Below are 17,739 nucleotides of genomic sequence, written 5' to 3'. Positions count from 1 at the left end.
TAATCCTACCAGCATCCACGACTTTTATTGTTGTCTTTGTAATTTGCCTTACAGTGTTAAAAATTTTTGCTATAATTTGGGTTTGGGATGCAAAGGTAATAAGGCTGATGAGGTCTTGCTCTCCGACATCTCGCATCTGGAATATTGAACTTGTTCATGGAACCATCGGTCACTCTAAGATGGACTGTCAAGCTTGTCTCTGGATCAGGAAAAGAGACCAAGATTTGTTTGGTCGATGACCAGACATTCCTCCATGGTGGAGCCACTGCAATGGGCTGCTGAGCTGTTGGTGTTGTTGTTTCTGGTTGTAGCTGAAAACGCTGACACCTCGTAGCTTAGTAAAAGAACTATGGTCATCATCGTTTGAGCTTAGTAAAGGCTTTATTAAGATATAATTTGTGTTTGAGCTTAATATTTAAAGCTTCAACTTAATCTGTTTTCATTATCATAATGGTATTTGACGTCATTAGAAGAATTTTGACAGGAAAAAAAAATCGCAACTGAATTTTTTTCTAAGATTAATCATCTAAAAACTTCTTCCTTTTTCTCAAATTTATTAAAATGTGGAGCCAAATTAGTGTTGATACAAGTTTGATCAATATCAATTTTTGAAGTTTTGAATTATTTAAAATTTGAATAATTTTACATTCAAGTTGTAGTAGCCCAATATACTTGGGCCCAATTAAACCAAAAAAAAATATAATAACCCAACAGCCCAAATTACAAACCCAAAATATGACCCAATACAATAGTAGACCCAATTAAACCCTAGCCCGATTTGAAGTGGCCCAATTTGAAATCTCCAGAAACCCCTAGGGTCTCTGGAATAGTTAGCGCGCCGCAGCTGGGAACTAGGCCTCCGCGCGTGCTGCACATCCACTTCATCGCAACTCCGTACACCTGAAACAGAAACGAATAACAGCAAAAGAGAGCAACAATATGCCAGCAAATGAAATAGCTGGATAACAGAATAGATTTCTTTTTTTTTACATTTTTCTTTTTTTTGTTTCGGCTATAAAAGGTCGATTTCAAATGTGTAAAGGGATTCACAAAAATCAATCAAAAAGAAGCATTTTATATCTACAATCAGAGGAAAAAAACAAACGAAATAGGATTTAAGGTAGTAATCGATTCGTTTTTTGTTTTTCTTTTCTTTTCTTCCTTTCAATTTATTTATTTTTTTTAAAAATAAATACAGAAAATAAGAGAAAAGGGAAAAGGGGCCTACCTTCGCCTTCGGGTCTGCTCAAAGGGGGTTAAAAAGCCTAACGTGGCGCGCCTCCGACCACTGTTCAAGGTGGAACCGCTGAGGAGGCGTGGTGAAACGGTGGCGGCTGAGGCTGGGTTCAAAACCCTAGCAGAGAAAAAATAGGGTTAATAGTTTTTTTTGAAATATAGCAGAAAGTAGTTTTTTTTAAAAAAAAATTTGTTGATTTTATAATAAGTATTGTTGACACCAGGGTTTTGAAAAATGAAAACAAAAACGAGAGTCGCCACCAATTCTTTTTTAATGAGGCGTGATTGGATCACCTCGAAAAGTGGTTGTTTTTTAATAAAAGATTTGATTTTATTAAACAACGATTTTGGTCCACGAAAATCAGAAAAACAGGTTTGGGAGTTGGTTACGTACGAGGAAGGATTAGCACCTTCATAATGCCCAAAATTGGTACCTAGTCGATTATTTAATGTCTTAAAGATTGAAAACTTTGAAGAGTTAAAAAATACAATCCTTATATTAAAAACTTGTTTAAATCAAATTACCCATTAAGACCTTCTCATTTCGAAGGGAGAAAATGTCACACCCAATGAGTTAGGGCATAGTATTTCATCTCCTCAAAAATAAGATGGGTAAACTACCAAAATAGTCACTTTTGTTTGTCCTAGGTTACATTTTAGTCACTTATGTTTGAAATGTTACGTTTTAGTCACTTACGTTATCGTGTTGTAACATTTTAGTCACCGAGTCATTAATTGTCGATAATGGTGTAACGGTAAGTTGATGTGGCACGTTAAATCATCATTTCAAACTAAATTTTTAGGTTAAATTCTACAATTGGTCCCTATATTTTTTCATTTTCAACAATTTAAAAATTTTCTTTTATGTTCTTCCAACTTTTTTTTCCATTCTCTTATGCTTCTCCTTCTATTTTCCTCCCTTCTTCATTTCTTTTAACATAGTTTTTCTATGCTTTCCATTTGTAACTAGTCCACAAGCTCGCCTCACTTGAAAAATTAAATTGTTCAAAAAATAAAACATAAAATAACTACGTTGAAAGAAATGGAGAAGGGAGGAAAACAAAGGGAGAAACATAAGGGAATGGAAAAGAAAGAAAGTTAAAAAAACATAAAAGAAAAAATTAAATTGCTCCAAACGAAAAAAATATGAGGATCGATTGTATAAATTAACCTAGAATTTTTGTTTGAAATGATGATTTAACGTGCCACATCAGTTTACTGTTACACCGTTAATAGAAACTAACGGCTCAGTGACTAAAATGTTACGTGATAACATAAGTGACTAAAACGTAACATTTCAAACATAAGTGACTAAAATGTAACATGTGCCAAACAAAAGTGACTATTTTGGTAGTTTACTCAAATAAGATTGTCCAAAAACTCATGAAATAAAATTTAAAAGGATATTCAATTGTTTAAGACAGATGAAGAAATTATAACCCAATACGTTAAGACACAATTTCTCAAAAATTCAAAACATAGAATATTGCCTTTATTTATTATTTAGAAAAAATCCTCGTCTCGAGAAAACAACGTGTTATATCCAATGCATTAGGACACAACATATTGAATTCCCAATAATGAGCTTTTATTTATGTTTTTTATAAAAAAGAGTAGTCTCGATTATTTAGATTCAACGAAGAAAATCGGAACTCAATATGTTAGGGCTCGATTATCTCGAAGATCCCAAATACTGAGTATTACTTATATTTTTTAAAATTTTTTTTTTTTGAATCTGGATAAAAATAAGTGTAATGGAATAACAATGATGATAATGTAAGTAAAATGATATGAGCAAAGGCTATAAAAAAAATAAAATAAAATAAAAGGACAAACTAATATAGTACACAATAGCAAACATATAAGTAAGTAAATTAAAGCATTCATTCTAAATAATGTGAATGTAAATAAAGGAATAAACAAAGAAGATGAATGAAATTATGGAAATGTAAAAGATATATATATACAAAATTAAGGAAATATGAAAAACATATGCATGTACACATATTTAAAACTATTATACATGAAAATATATGTAAGTGTATATGTACATACATATATACGTATATAACAATCATTAAATATAAAAAGTATATATATGTAGGTAAATATATGAATCATAAAATATAAAGAATATAAACAAAATATATATTTTGAAAGTATAAAGAATATGTAAGTATATATATGTATATATATTTATGAAAATGAAATATATATAGACATATTACAAAGATGCATGTGTATATATAAAAATTATGAAATGATTGAAAATATACGTGTATGTATATGAACATTTACGATAATATATATATATATAAAAGTATGTATGTATATATATATCTATCATAAAATACGTATGCATGTATATAAATGTATTTGAAGCTACAAAATAGGTAAAACATATGAAATATAAAATATTCACATGAATGTATATTAAAAATATATGTATATATGTATTTCGAAATTATAAAAAAAATGCAAAAGATATATGTATGGGTGGTAATGTACGTATGTGTATATCGTAAAAATGTATGCATGTATATATTTTAAAATAATTAAAGAGAAACATATGTAGGTATATACATTTTAAAATTATTAAATATAAAAGGTATATATGTATATATGATGAAGTTTAAAATAAAAGGATATGTATAAGCAAATAATAATAATCAATATACAAAAAGATAAATATATGTCAAATTCAAATAAGTGAATATAGGAATATAATAAATAATAATGATACAATGCTAATAGTATAATATAATAATATAATGGTAATGGATAAATATAAAAAAAATTAGATTAATTAATAAGAAATATAAAAATAGTAAAAGGGGACGAATTTGAAATTTAAAGCAGAGACTAGGGATTAAATCGTGATAAAAGGAAATTTAAAAGTAAAATTATAAATAAATAAATAAGGACTAAAGATGCAGGACGCGAAAAGGCCAAGGACCAAATGAGCAAAAAAACCAAATCTGGACACGTGTCCATTTTCATCGCGTTGGTGGGTGAGGGACCTGATCGAATACCAAACAAAATTATGGGGGCCAAATTTAAAAAACGAATAAATAAGCAGCAGAACCAAATCAAAATAAATTGAAAATGCGGAAAGACCTGGGTCGCAAATAACCCATTCCGCGAAAACGCGCGGATCCTCAAGCGGATCGGGTCACGCACGCGGGTATGGCCTTATACGACATCGTTTTAAGGCCACTGAAACAGGCCTCAAACGACGCCGTTTTGCAATTCTTATAAAAGCTAATTTTTTTTCTCTGCTATTTCATTTCTTATAACAAACAGAAGAAAAAAATAAAAGGGTCTTCCCCTTTCTCTGCTAGGGTTCCAAGCTTGGAACCCTGCCGCCGCGTGCCGCATCTCCATCGCAGCGCCACCGAGGACGGTGGCCGGAGTTATGCGAGAAAAAAAGGTTTTTAGCCCTCATCATGTGGCGTCCTTGAGATCCCAGATCTCTCAACCCGAGGAAAAAAGGGAACCCTCAACCCCTTTCGGACCCGAATCGACGACGGAGGAGAAGCCCTCCGACAGTGCAAACACGACCGTCCCCGGTAAGTATCCTTTCCCCTTTTTTATTTTCTATTTAATATAAAAAATAAAAAATAAAAAAAAGAAGTGCGAATCTAATATAAAAAAACCTTGAATCTGTTTTTTTGCTTTTATTTCTTTCTACTAATTTTTTTTACAAAAATCCCCCCTTTCAATCGGTTTAAAATATGGCTTTATAGCTGAAAATCACAATATTTGTTGTCTTTTTTCCTTTTTTTGTGCTGCTTGTTGCGTGTTCCTTTTACTTTGTAGGGACTAATGGCGAGTGGGCGGTGGCAGAGACCATACAGTGGCAGGCAAGGACGCGGCGCTAGGGCGATGATGGGACTGGAGGCGCACCTGCAGCAAAGACTAGGGTTTCAGAAAATTGAAACCCTAGTTTGACCATTGGGTTTTTTTGGGCTGTTGGGCTATTTTAATTTGGGCTTCGGGTAGTTGGGCTTATTTTAGGTTTGGGTTGGTTTTGGTTTGGGAATTTGGGCTGCAAAAATTTTAGGTTTTGGGCCGGGCAAAAATGAGCTTGTACAGCTGCCCCTATTTGCTCATTGTCGTGTAACGAGAATAGAGCAAAGACTAAAAAAGACCAATTTTTCCCGGTCGCTGAGTTTTGACTCTTTTTGATGCTTCTCTTTTCAAGTAGTTTTATTCCAGTCCACTGTGTCTTGTAGCTTTAATCCACTCCACTGCATTTCAGAAAGATCTGACTTGTAGCTTCAATCTTCTTCGAAGTAACTTCAGGGGGACGAGATTCGTGGTTTTAGTCTGCTCTACTGCAACATCAGGGAGATAAGACTTGTTGCTTCAACCTGCTCCACTATGACTTCAGGGAGATAAGGTTTGATATGATAAGATCTTCTATCTACAGTCTACTCCACTACAACTTTAAGGAGATAAGACTTGATGTGATCTGCTCTACTGCAACTTCAGAGAGATAAGACTCGTAATTTCAACCTGCCCCACTGCAATTTCAGAGAGATGAGGTTTGATATGGTAATATCTAATTCGGCCTACTGCAACTTCAGATATATATGATTCATCGTTTTAATCCGCTCCACTACAACTTCAGGGAGATAGGATTAGTAGCTTCAGTCTACTCCACTGCGACTTCAGGGACATAAGACTCACTATCTTCAGTCTACTCTACTGCAACCTCAGTGAGATAAGACTTGTTATGATAAGTTTAATCCAACCTATTGCAACTTCAGAGGTATAGGATTCATTATTTTGGTCTGCTCCACTGTAACTTCAGGGACATATGATCTGTTATCTTTAGTCTATTCTACTGCAACCTTAGTGACATAAGACTTGTAGTTTCAATAAAGTTTGATGCGATCTGCTCTACTGTAACTTCAGAGAGATAAGATCCATCATTTTGACCCATTCCATTGCAACTTCAGGGAGATCAGACTCATATCTTCAACTTGCCCCACTGCAACTTCAGGGGGATAAGGTTGGTGCTTTCGATTTGCTCTACTACTACTTAGGGAGATAAGATCTACAATCTTCGACCTACTCCGCTGCTACTCAAGGAGATAGGGCTGGTGCCTTCGATCTGCTCCACTACTGCTTAGGGAGATAAGATCTAAAATCTTCGACCTACTCCGTTGCTGCTCAAGGAGATAAGGCTTGTAGCTTCGATCTGTTTCACTGCCAGTACAGGAAGACAAGATCTGTAATTTTTGACCTACTTTACTGCTACTCAGGGAGATAGGACTGGTGGCTTAAATCTGCTTCCTACTATCTTAGGAAGATAAGATTCGCCGTCTTCGATCTGCTTCACTACTGCTCAAGGAGATAAGATTTGCAATCTTAAACCTACTCCAATGTTGCTCAGGGAGATAAGGCTTGTGTCTTCAATTTGCTTCACTGTCAGTACAGGAAGACAAGATCTGCTTCTTCTAGTCTGTTCTGTTGTAAACTCAGGGAGACAAGGCTGGTGTTTTCGATCTGCTTTACTGCCGGTACAGGAAGACAAGATCTGTTGTTTTTAGTCTGCTCCACTGCAAACTCAGGGAGGTCAGACTTGTGTTTTTGATCTGCTTCACTACCAGTACAAGAAGACAAAATTTGTTGCTTCTAGTCTACTCCTCTATAATTTCAGGGAGATAGAACTTGATAGGATAACTTCAATCCATCCCACTGCAACTTTAGGGGTATGGGTAACTTTATTGATCTGTTCCCTAGGGAACATGACCTGTAAAGTCCATTTTATGAACCTATTTATGTCTAATGATTAGGATGTTATGATCAGAACGAATCAAATGCTCCTAACTATGTGTGTGTGAATTATATTTGTATGAATGCAGAATGTCATGAGAATGGTCATTTTTTAATGTTAGGGTTATCATTGCTCGTTGTTCAATAAGGTTTTATTACCAATACGTCAGAATAGTATCTTGCTCGGCTAGTAATGCTCACATCTTACTTAATTGGATTGCCCCCACTATAATCTTCAAGGTTCAATCCACTGTAATCTTCAAGGTTAAATCCACGGTAATTTTGGGACATAAAATTCGAGCCATCTTCCTCCCACTGAGTATAAGATCAGGCTCTTTCTCAATCCTTTCCCACTGTAATTTAGGGATACAAGATCTGAATCTCTTTGGTCTCCTATACCATTCTTAGGGTGTCGTACCAAATATTTATGCACAATTGTAGAACTTTCTCTTCCAAGAAACCTCCTTTTATATCTCAGTGATCATTGCTCGTTTGTTCATTAAGGCTTTGTCACCAACACAACATCTTGTCATTTTGTTCCATCAATGTTTGGACAACAAAATCTAAAAGGATGGTCTTAATTTAGACTTTTCCTTCTTAGACATTTCACCCTTTAAACTTGGTGTGTTCTAAACAATAGTCCTATGTTAGGTCCCTGTACTATTTAGAAGCTTTCAGAGTAATATGTAAAACTCCTTTTGGTTGAATAATCAGTCCATTAATCGTTATTTCAATGAAAAATGCTTGAAAAAGATTATCAAGATGGACAAGATGGAATTTTATTGAGAATAAGACTCAAAATGAATAAATTAATCAAGATAGAAAATTTTGCTCAGATACGAACTAAATAAGATGAAAAATATCATAATGGATAAGATGAAATTTTATTGAGAGCAAAGCTCGAAATGAATAAATTAATCAGGATAGTAAATTTTGCTAAGATCCAAAATGAATAAGATTAAAAGGATTGTCACAATGGACAGGATGGAATTTTATTGAGAACAAAGCTCGAAATAAATAAATAATCAAGATAGCAAATTTTGCTAAGATACGAAATGAATAAGATGAAAGCAGGTGCCCTAGATATCGTAGCATGAGCTTCTCTGCATAAGCTCTTGAGGACCCTTTTAAACTTGATATGTGTCTAAAAGTCTTAAAAGACTTTGTTGATGGCCCGAGATGCAACGTCTCACCTTCTTGCTAATTCAGAGAGGACAAGGCAACCGCATGCCCCACCTTTGATCAAAATTTGAACCGCCCATTCCTGGGTTTTCAATTCAAAATCTCTTTGGTCTCAAGGCGCCCTTTGTGGATTTTCACCTTGGCCTCTCCTTTTTCTTTTTCTTCTTTTTTTTCTTTTCTTTTCTTTTCTTTTTCTTTTCTTCTTTTCTTTTTGAACATTCTTTGATTGAATTTGCACTTGTAGGATCAGGTAAGTCCTTGCTATCATTTTCTGGTCGAAATCAACACTTCTCCACATAAGGTTCTTTTCAATTTGATATCTTCTTTCTTCTAAATTCCCTTTTGTATGGAGAGGATTTTCTTCGATGTTAGGTCCATTTCATGGAACTATTTAGGGCGTACCTTCTTTGGTGAGCTCAAGTCTTTTTTTGTGCATTTGACTAAGATAGATAACTTTGAACATTTCTCTTCAATCGGGATCTGATCCAACACTCAGAAAGAAGGAATCTTAACTTCAATAAGTAAAACTACGATAAGCCAATGTGTTGCCCCGGTAGCAGTTTTCCTCTCTTTTTTTATTTTGTTTTTGCTCCCCCTGCACCGTGCATTTTGGGGCAGAATGTGTTAACCTTGAACAGACTGCAAACTTCTGACATCGTGCCGTTGTTCAATTTTAGTGCATTGTCAGATATGCTCCTTTTTGGCATCTCATACCGACATATGATTTTTCAATAATTCGCAGACTGTTGACTTTGCGACATTGGCATATGAAGCAACTTCTGCTTACTTAGTGAGGTAATTAATGACCATAAAGATAACTGTCAAAAACCTTAGGCGAGATCGGCCCTTTGACATCTGTGCCCCACATAGAGAAAGGTCGTGGCTTCCATTGATTCTTTCTAAGGCAGGGTCTTATTCTCCCGTCCTTAACAAATCAGGAGATAAGCTACAATCTCAATTATCTCCAAAGTCCTAAGGTTTAATTTAGACACATATCTTACTCAAAAGGAGGTTCTGAGTTAATAGCAATGTCGCTCATATTATTGATATCTGGAGACCTGTTATAGGGACAAAGGTAAATCCAAAGAATAAAAGAATCTAAGAATATTTATCTGTATAGTCTGATTATGAATGATTATGGAAACAATAAAAGAATATTTGCTCAAAGTGAGAAACAAAGATGCATTTTATTAAAATAAAGATGTTGGACATAAGCCTATCTCACAGAAGGATTCTTGTTGCCTCTAGGCTTAGAGCAATAAGCGTGTTTTGGACATTACTCCGAATTAGCTCTAAAAAATACAATGATCTCTTCCGCAGTCCCACTATTCAAAACACTCCTAAGTGTGTTCTCCTCACCAACCCCCTTTTTGGATACGATGTTAATGCTTTGATAGCTAGCGGTTATGACCCTCAGTTGGCCTATAGTGATTGATTTGGGATATCTTTCATTATATATGCTTAGGTTGCTTACTTCATTTTCTTTGTTCTTTAGGGTTGATCCTTTGACGCTTTCTCCCGTACCTATTTCCCACTTCTTATGGCGTTTTCAATCATCTCGCCAGACGTTACCATATCTGAGAAGCTCATGGTAGCACTTCCCAACATGTGGTTAATGAATGGGGCTTTTAGAGTGTTGACGAAAAGCACCGTGGTTTCTTTTTCCAAAAGAGGTGGTTGGACTTGTGTCGCTACCTCTCTCCATCTTTGGGCATATTGCCTGAAGCTCTCACTTTGCTTTTTCTCCATGTTCTGCAATGTAACTCTATCAGGTACCATGTCTGTCACATGGCCATATTGCTTCATGAAAGCCTGTGCCAAATCCTTCCATGAGTGGATATTGACACGGCTCAACTGGTTGTACCATTTGGCAGTCGACCCGATCAGACTATTTTGGAAGCAATGAATTAACTGTTAATCATTATCAACGTATTCTGTCATTCTTCGACAGAACATCGTGATGTGAGCTTCAAGACAATTAGTCCCGTTATATTTTTCGAATTCTGGAGCCTTAAATTTCTGTGAGAGCACTAGATCTAGGACCAAACATAGATCCTTAGCGTTAACCCCGCAATGGTAATCAGTATTCTCCATTGCTTTGAGTTTCTCCTCTAACCACCTATACCGATTTTCAAGTTGCTTTGGCAGTTCTAACCTTGCCTTTTCTATTTCTGCCACTTCGTCTAAATTAGGAACTGCATGATTGGTTGGATCATTTCTTGGATTGGAACCTGAGCCTGTCGGGTAGTTCATTGGTGCCGAAGTACCGACCTGATATCGTTGGGGTCCGCTAGCAGTGGGTGCCCCTTGTTGATGCGCATCAGGTTAGGCCTGTACGCTTATTGGGGTAAAACCTGGGGGATAGGGAGGGTCTTCATATTCATCCCCAGAATTGACTACAGGATTTTTCTTTTTATCCTTAGCCGATAGCTGTGCTAACTGGCTCATCAAGCTCCTTTGGGATTCTTGCATGTCCTGTTGGATCTTTTCTAGTTGTTCTTGCATCTGAGCTTGCATCTGTTCTTGCAATTTCTCTAATCTCTCTAGTCTCTGATCCATTTCTTTGGTTTTGCATCGGATACCGTAAGGGTATTGGTTTTCCAGTTTAGCTGAAATAATTTTACTCAATTGAGGTCTTTTAATGATCCTTAATGCATGTGATGTCATGTAATGCAAATGCATGAAATAAATGCAAAAAAGACGTTGACTTTGATTTAATTCCATTTAGAAAACTTTACTAAAAAACAAATTTCTTTACATAAAGCGGATGCATGTACGGCCTTGCCCTCATATTTCAAGAAACAACATTGATCTTCCTCTTTATCCGAATGTTTAAGATAAATCTTGCAAATTTCCAATAGATGTCACTACTAGCTTCGTCTTGCTTGATCCTGGTTGCGATCCGTCGTCTGCCCATCCTCGTAATGCTCATCAGCTTCTTTAAGGAAGTCGTAATGTCGGCGACTCTCAAATAATTAGCTTGAATCTTCGGGCCACGAAGTAAAATCATGTACTCTTCCATCACCTTTCTTTTGTCGTGTTTCTTGAAATGTATTCGGGCAGCCATATTATCTTCCACTTTATCAAGAAATCCGTTTTCCATGACAAGCTTTCTAATTTAGTAATCAAACTTGAATCAACACCTTTTTCTAAGATGAAAATGCAATGCAATCATAATTAAAACAAAACGAAACAGGTTAGTACAAAGCAAAAGCAAATAAGAAAAATAGAGTACCTATTTGGGTAATCACTAGGGGTTTGAAGTGGTTCTACCTAGGGTGGGCTCCTAAGGTCCTCTACATGTGGTCTGGTTCTAAAGCAAGGGTACCCAAACCAGCAGATTCCTCGATCCTCACCCATTATAGGCTCGTACAGACCAAGTTCAGTTCAGGGGAATACATTTCCCTATGGCTGCATGGAGATGAAAATCTCACGAAGACATAGGTACGGATGTATCCCGAAAGTGATCCACTATCCTGCACGGAGCTGAAAACCTCACGAAGGAGTAGCTTCTCACTCCCATTTAAAAGGGTGTAATCGAGTGGTTATGTAATGCAATATGCAAAAACATATCAAAAATTCAAACCAATAGAGTAATTACAAATCGAAATAATGATAATCATAACAAAAACGGACAAAACACAACAAAATGATCGTAAATTTAAACCAAGTTTTCGGGTGATAGGCATTCGATGTGATTCTACCTAGTGTAGGCTCCTAAAGCTCATTATATGCGGTTCGGTTCTAAAGTAAGGGTACTTGAACCGGCAGATTCCTCGATCCTCACCCATTATAGGCTCATATAGACTGAGTTCAATTCAGGGGAATACATTTCCCTATGGCCATGCGGAGATGAAAATCTCACGAAGACATAGGTACGAATGTATCCCGGAAGTGATTCACTATCCCATGCGGAGGTGAAAACCTCACGAAGGCGTAGTTCCTCACTCTTATTTAAAAGGGTGTGACCAATGGTCATGCAATGCAATGTGAAGAAAGATACCAAAACTTAAACTAACACAGCAATTATAAAACCACAATGATGAAGATCGTAATAAAGACAAATGAAATGCAATGAAAGGATCGTAAATTTAAATCAAATTTAATTTTTGACAAAAAGATAGAAAGTAATCAACACGTGGCTTGACTCTCTTATTTTGGGTCCCCAGTGGAGTCGCCAAGCTGTTGACACCATTTTTTTGATAAAACGGGGTCGACTTGGGTTTTGAAAAATGAAAACAAAAACGGAAGTCGCCACCAATCCTTTTTTAATGAGGTGTCATTAGATCACCTCGAAAAGTGGTTGTTTTTAATAAACGATTTGATTTTATTAAAACAACGATTTTGGTCCACGAAAATAAAAAAACAGGTTCGGGAGTCGGTTACGTACGAGGAAGGATTAGCACCCTCGTAACGCCCAAAATTGGTACCTAGTCGATTATTTACTGTCTTAAAGATTGAAAACTTTGAAGAGTTAAAAAATACAATCCTTACATTAAAAACTTGTTTAAATCAAATTACCCATTAAGACCTTCTCATTTCGAAGGGAGAAAATGTCACACCCAATGAGTTAAGGCATAGTATTTCATCTACTCAAAAATAAGATTGTCCAAAAACTCATGAAATAAAATTTAAAAGGATATTCAATTGTTTAAGACAAATGAGAAAAAGGGGTTTTTAGCCCTCATCATGTGGCGTCCTTGAGATCCCAGATCTCTCAACTCGCGGAAAAAGGGGAACCTTCAACCCCTTTCGGACCCGAATCGGCGACGGAGGAGAAGCCCTCCGATAGTGCATCCTCGGTAAGTATCATTTTCCCCTTTTTATTTTCTATTTAATATACAAAATAAAAAATAAAAAAAGTACGAATCTAATATAAAAAAACCTTGAATCTGTTTTTTTGCTTTTATTTCTTTCTACTAATGTTTTTTTTTTTACAAAAATCCCTGCCTTTCAATCGGTTCAAAATATGGCTTTATAGCCAAAAATCACAATATTTGTTGTCTTTTTTTCCTTTTTGTTGTGCTGCTTGTTACGTGTTCCTTTTACTTTGCAGGGACTGATGGCGAGTGGGCAGTGGCAGAGACCATACGGTGGCAGGCAAGGATGCGGCGCTAGGGTAATGATGGGACTGGCGGTGCACCTGCAGCAAAGACTAGGGTTTCAGAAAACTGAAACCCTAATTTGACCATTGGGTTTTTTGGGCTGTTGGGCTATTTTAATTTGGGCTTCGGGTAGTTGGACTTATTTTAGGTTTGGGTTGGTTTTGGTCTGGGAATTTGGGCTACAAAAATTTTAGGTTTTGGGCCGGGCAAAAATGGGCTTGTACAAGTATGAAACGACGTCATTTAAGGCCTGTTTCAGTGGCCTCAAAACGGCACCGTATAAGACTATGACCATGCGGTGACCCGACCCAAGGGGAGGATCCGCCCGTTTTGCAGCTATTGGGTAATTTTCGCATTTGGTCCCCCTTTTTCGTGGTGTATTCAAATCAATTTTTTTATTTTTTAAATTTCGCCCTGCGTTTTTTCTTTGTTTCATTTCAGTCCAGGTTGTAATGGCGTGTTTTGGAGGGACGGGGATTATTTCCCACTTGGTCCCCCAAGTTATCCGCGTATTACATTCGCCCCCTTTCCTTTATTTTATTTTTTCATTTTTTCTTTCAATTTTTTAATTTAATTTAATCCTTCCCTATTTAATGTGCTTGATTTTCTTTAAATTTTATTTAGATATTTATTATTCCATTATTTTTAATGTATTTAATTTTAAAATTAATATTATTTTAATGATCAAGCTCAACATTATTTTAAATTATTATTAACATTGTTTAAATTTATCGTATATTATTATTTTAATTTTGTATGTATTATTTTTCTAAGCTTTTCATGTATTAATATTTTTTAAATTTATTATATATTAATATTTTAATTTCCATATATATATATTATTTCATATGTTTTTTTATGTAAATTCAATATAATTCGTACACATTTTTTATGGTTTTATTTTATAATATACTTTTAAAATCCACTTTTATATATTTCATCTTTAAAGTTTTATACAATAATATTCTTATGCAATATTTGCTTTAAAATTCATTTATACTACTTCATATAGTATTTATTTTTTATTCTAGTTTTTAAACTTTTTCAAGTTTTCATATTAATTATTTTTTAAAAAAAAATTATACATATAATTTATTGTTTATACATTGAAAATTTTGACTTTTAGATCATTAGCCTTAGATTGTTAATGTTAGAATTTATACAATATGTGGTGCGAGATTATTGCTCTTGTGTGTATTGTATTGCTTATTGGTATTTATTGGTTATTTGTAGTTCATTAGAGTATATTTTGGTTTATAAATTATCGCTTCGCATTGTACATTATTATTCCATCGCACTTTATTCGCTCAAAAAGTTACGTTTAATATGGTTTAAGTTTTGAAATCATTTTATCCAAAAACTTCCAAGATAGCATAACACCCGGTGTTTGGGATTTTCGAAAATATCGTACCTTAACTTATGGGGTCTCATTTTTTTCAATAATTTCAAATATATGAACCTTTTTAAAAAAACACATTCTTAAAAGTTATCTCGAGAATCAGAAAAGGACCGTATTCTAAGTTACGGGATATGATTTCTTTTTTGAATCCGAGATTATCAAAATTTCTAAAAACAAAATTTTTGGTGTTTATTCTCGTGTCGGGATTAAAGATATTTTATCCTAACTCATGGGATATAATTCTTTTTCTCGATCAAAGTGAAATACACCATTCCTTAGTAATTTTAACAAAAGGATCATATTTTTAAATTTCTTTTCGAATTTTCAATTTTTCGACATTAAGACATTAATTAATCGATTAGGTACCAATTTTGGGCATTACGAGGGTGTTAATCCTTCCTCGTACGTAATTGACTCTCGAACCCGTTTTTCTTAAATTCGTAGACCAAAATCGTTTTCAAAGTGATCCAATCACACCTCAATGAAAGATCGGTGGCGACTCCAATCTTTTTTAAGTCGACGACTATTTTCTTTTTTTAAAAAAAAAGATTTCGACACAAGTTATTTTAAATTTGAATTTATTTTTCATTTCAAGTTTATGCAATATATTGGGATTTTGAGTTAGCATATGCATAGAGTCAGTGAAGGTTAGGAGTGTTTGTGAGATTTGAATATGAGTGGTGATTCAACCCCATGAGGCAGCGGACCTATAATGATCTTAATAATTTATTTTAAATAATATTTTAATAATTGGATCAGTAATCGAACTAATCAAATGATCAATTTTTGAATAAATATTTAAAAATATTATAAAATTGGTTCATTTATCAATTTTCTTCTTAATTTTTATTTTTAATCAATTTCAAATTATTTACCCAAAAATCAATTCAATCTCCATATCTAAATTAATATGCTAATTAATTCCCGATTCAATTCATCAATTTATTCCCATCCAAATAACACTGAATGTAAATAAGAATATATGTATGGACTCTTTCATAGTGATGTGATAACCTCTCATTCATGATTGCATATTGAATATATGTAATGATATTGCATTAAAGAGACATCCATATTATACGCGGGTCTTTGTTTCCCGTATATAATTATTTCTTAAAAGTTATCCAAAACAAAATATTTCTTAAATAAAAAATATTTTATAGTTTATTATGTATATGAATGCTTTAGGGCCCAATTAATGTCGAAGGCATTGCAATTAATAAGTGTCCAAAATTTGAATAAATTATTTAGGGTTCAATTAGTGTTGTAACACTTATTTACTCGATCTGATGTTTAATACTATATTGAATGATGACTAATCATTTAAAAAAAACAATATTGAATAATTTTCTATTTATTTGGACATAACCAATATAGTTTATTATGTATATGTATGCTTTTTTTAATAATGATTTAAAAAAAAGAAAGAAAGCAACGCATCAAAAGTCATTCATGTCAAATATTCATGCCGTCAAGACCACAAGGGTAGCATGAAACTAATATACCAAAGTTCCATACTCTTTAAGGCTACAAGGTGGTAATTGGATCTCAAACACGATCTCGAGCTTCACGCCATCCACTAACAACCTTCTGCAAGAAACAACGGCAAATTAACCAAATTTTGGTTAATAAGTATGCAAGGAATTTAAACTTACCATTACCAAGTGTGAGGTTGATCATTTATGTATACAAGATTATATACTTCCAACTTATAACATGCACATAATTAAAGGCTCAGTTTGATGTTCATATTATGCATCTTAAAAAAAGTCAAGAAAGTTCATCTCAATATTTTATTCATTCAAGTCACATTCTAGTTGTAACGATCCAAAAGTTAATGATGTCGAAAAATTTAGTTTTGGGATCCTGATTTTGTAAACCAAATTCATAAATTCTTATTAAATATTTACGGAGTTATTGTAATGGTGAATTGAATTTTGGATAGGTAATTTTTCAAATTAGTGATTAATTAAGATTCAGGGACTAAATCATAAAGTACGATCGCTATATATTTTAATTAGGAAATAAAAAGAGGATGTATATTCCAATAAATCAAGGGTCTAAAATAACAATTAGACACTATTTAAATTAATGTAGTGGACTGTTTGAGGTGAAATTGTTTTATTAATATAAAAACTAAAATAAAGTTTGTGAAAAATAGAACGTCGGTAATGACAATATATCGCAAAGAAAAAGAGAAATAAAAATAAAGAACAAGCAGAATTTCATGTGAAAACCCTTTCGGAGAAAAAACCAAGGGCAAAGGAGAAGAAAATTCACTATGTCAAATTCGAATAATTACAAGAGGAGTTTCGACTACATCTATTTATAGGTTAAAAAAATCTAATTCTAATCAAAGTCAAATATATTATGTTAATAAATGCTAAATATATTATACTCATAAATACTAAATCTTCTGGAAAGAAGATATATTTTGTTTAACTTTTCTTGCAAGCAATCTCTTAGAATTTGGGTCACACAACTCTAACAATCTCCACCTTAATATGAATTCTCAACGAACAAGTTTTTCACCTTTTCCATAAAACCCCTTAAAGGTTTAACTTTAACAATGAACACCAACCAAGTTTAAGCAATGCTTAAACTTGGTTATAGGAAGTGACTTAGTCATCATATTTGCAGGATTTTCATGAGTAGTAATTTTGCTCACAACAATATCACCACGAGAAATAATATCCCGAACAAAATGATATCGAATATCAATGTGTTTTGTTTTTGTAAGGAAGATGACACCTAACTGTTACAAAATAGTATACTGATTTGAAGGTCTTCATTGAATTCACTAAATAGTCCCTTCAACCAAATCTCTGAGAATCTCCATACCAAGTATCTTCTTTGCTGGTCCCAAATATTTCATTTCAAATTCTTCACTTAGTTGGGCTTTGACCTTTCTTTTCTCTCATTTATCTTTTGTTGCTATCAATATGTCATCAACATAAAGGAGTAGATACACAAAAGAACCATCACTGTTTTTCTTAAAGTAAACACAACTATCAAAACTACTTCTTTTGAAAT

General features: G+C 34.0%; 1 long non-coding RNA gene across 1 annotated transcript; it reads right to left on the bottom strand.

Moving 5' to 3' along the window:
- Positions 1–595: 595 nt before the first annotated feature.
- On the bottom strand, positions 596–1,394 carry LOC121219376 (uncharacterized). The gene is made up of 2 exons (XR_005916099.1): positions 1,229–1,394; positions 596–900 (listed from the first exon to the last, which is right to left on the bottom strand). It is a non-coding gene; the product is annotated as an uncharacterized lncRNA (long non-coding RNA).
- Positions 1,395–17,739: the final 16,345 nt, after the last annotated feature.

Source organism: Gossypium hirsutum, chromosome D07 (assembly GCF_007990345.1).
Source record: "Gossypium hirsutum isolate 1008001.06 chromosome D07, Gossypium_hirsutum_v2.1, whole genome shotgun sequence".
Classification (NCBI taxonomy): Eukaryota; Viridiplantae; Streptophyta; class Magnoliopsida; order Malvales; family Malvaceae; genus Gossypium; species Gossypium hirsutum.
The sequence above is the reverse complement of the archived record's forward strand: the minus strand, read 5'-3'. Positions and strand labels throughout refer to the sequence as shown.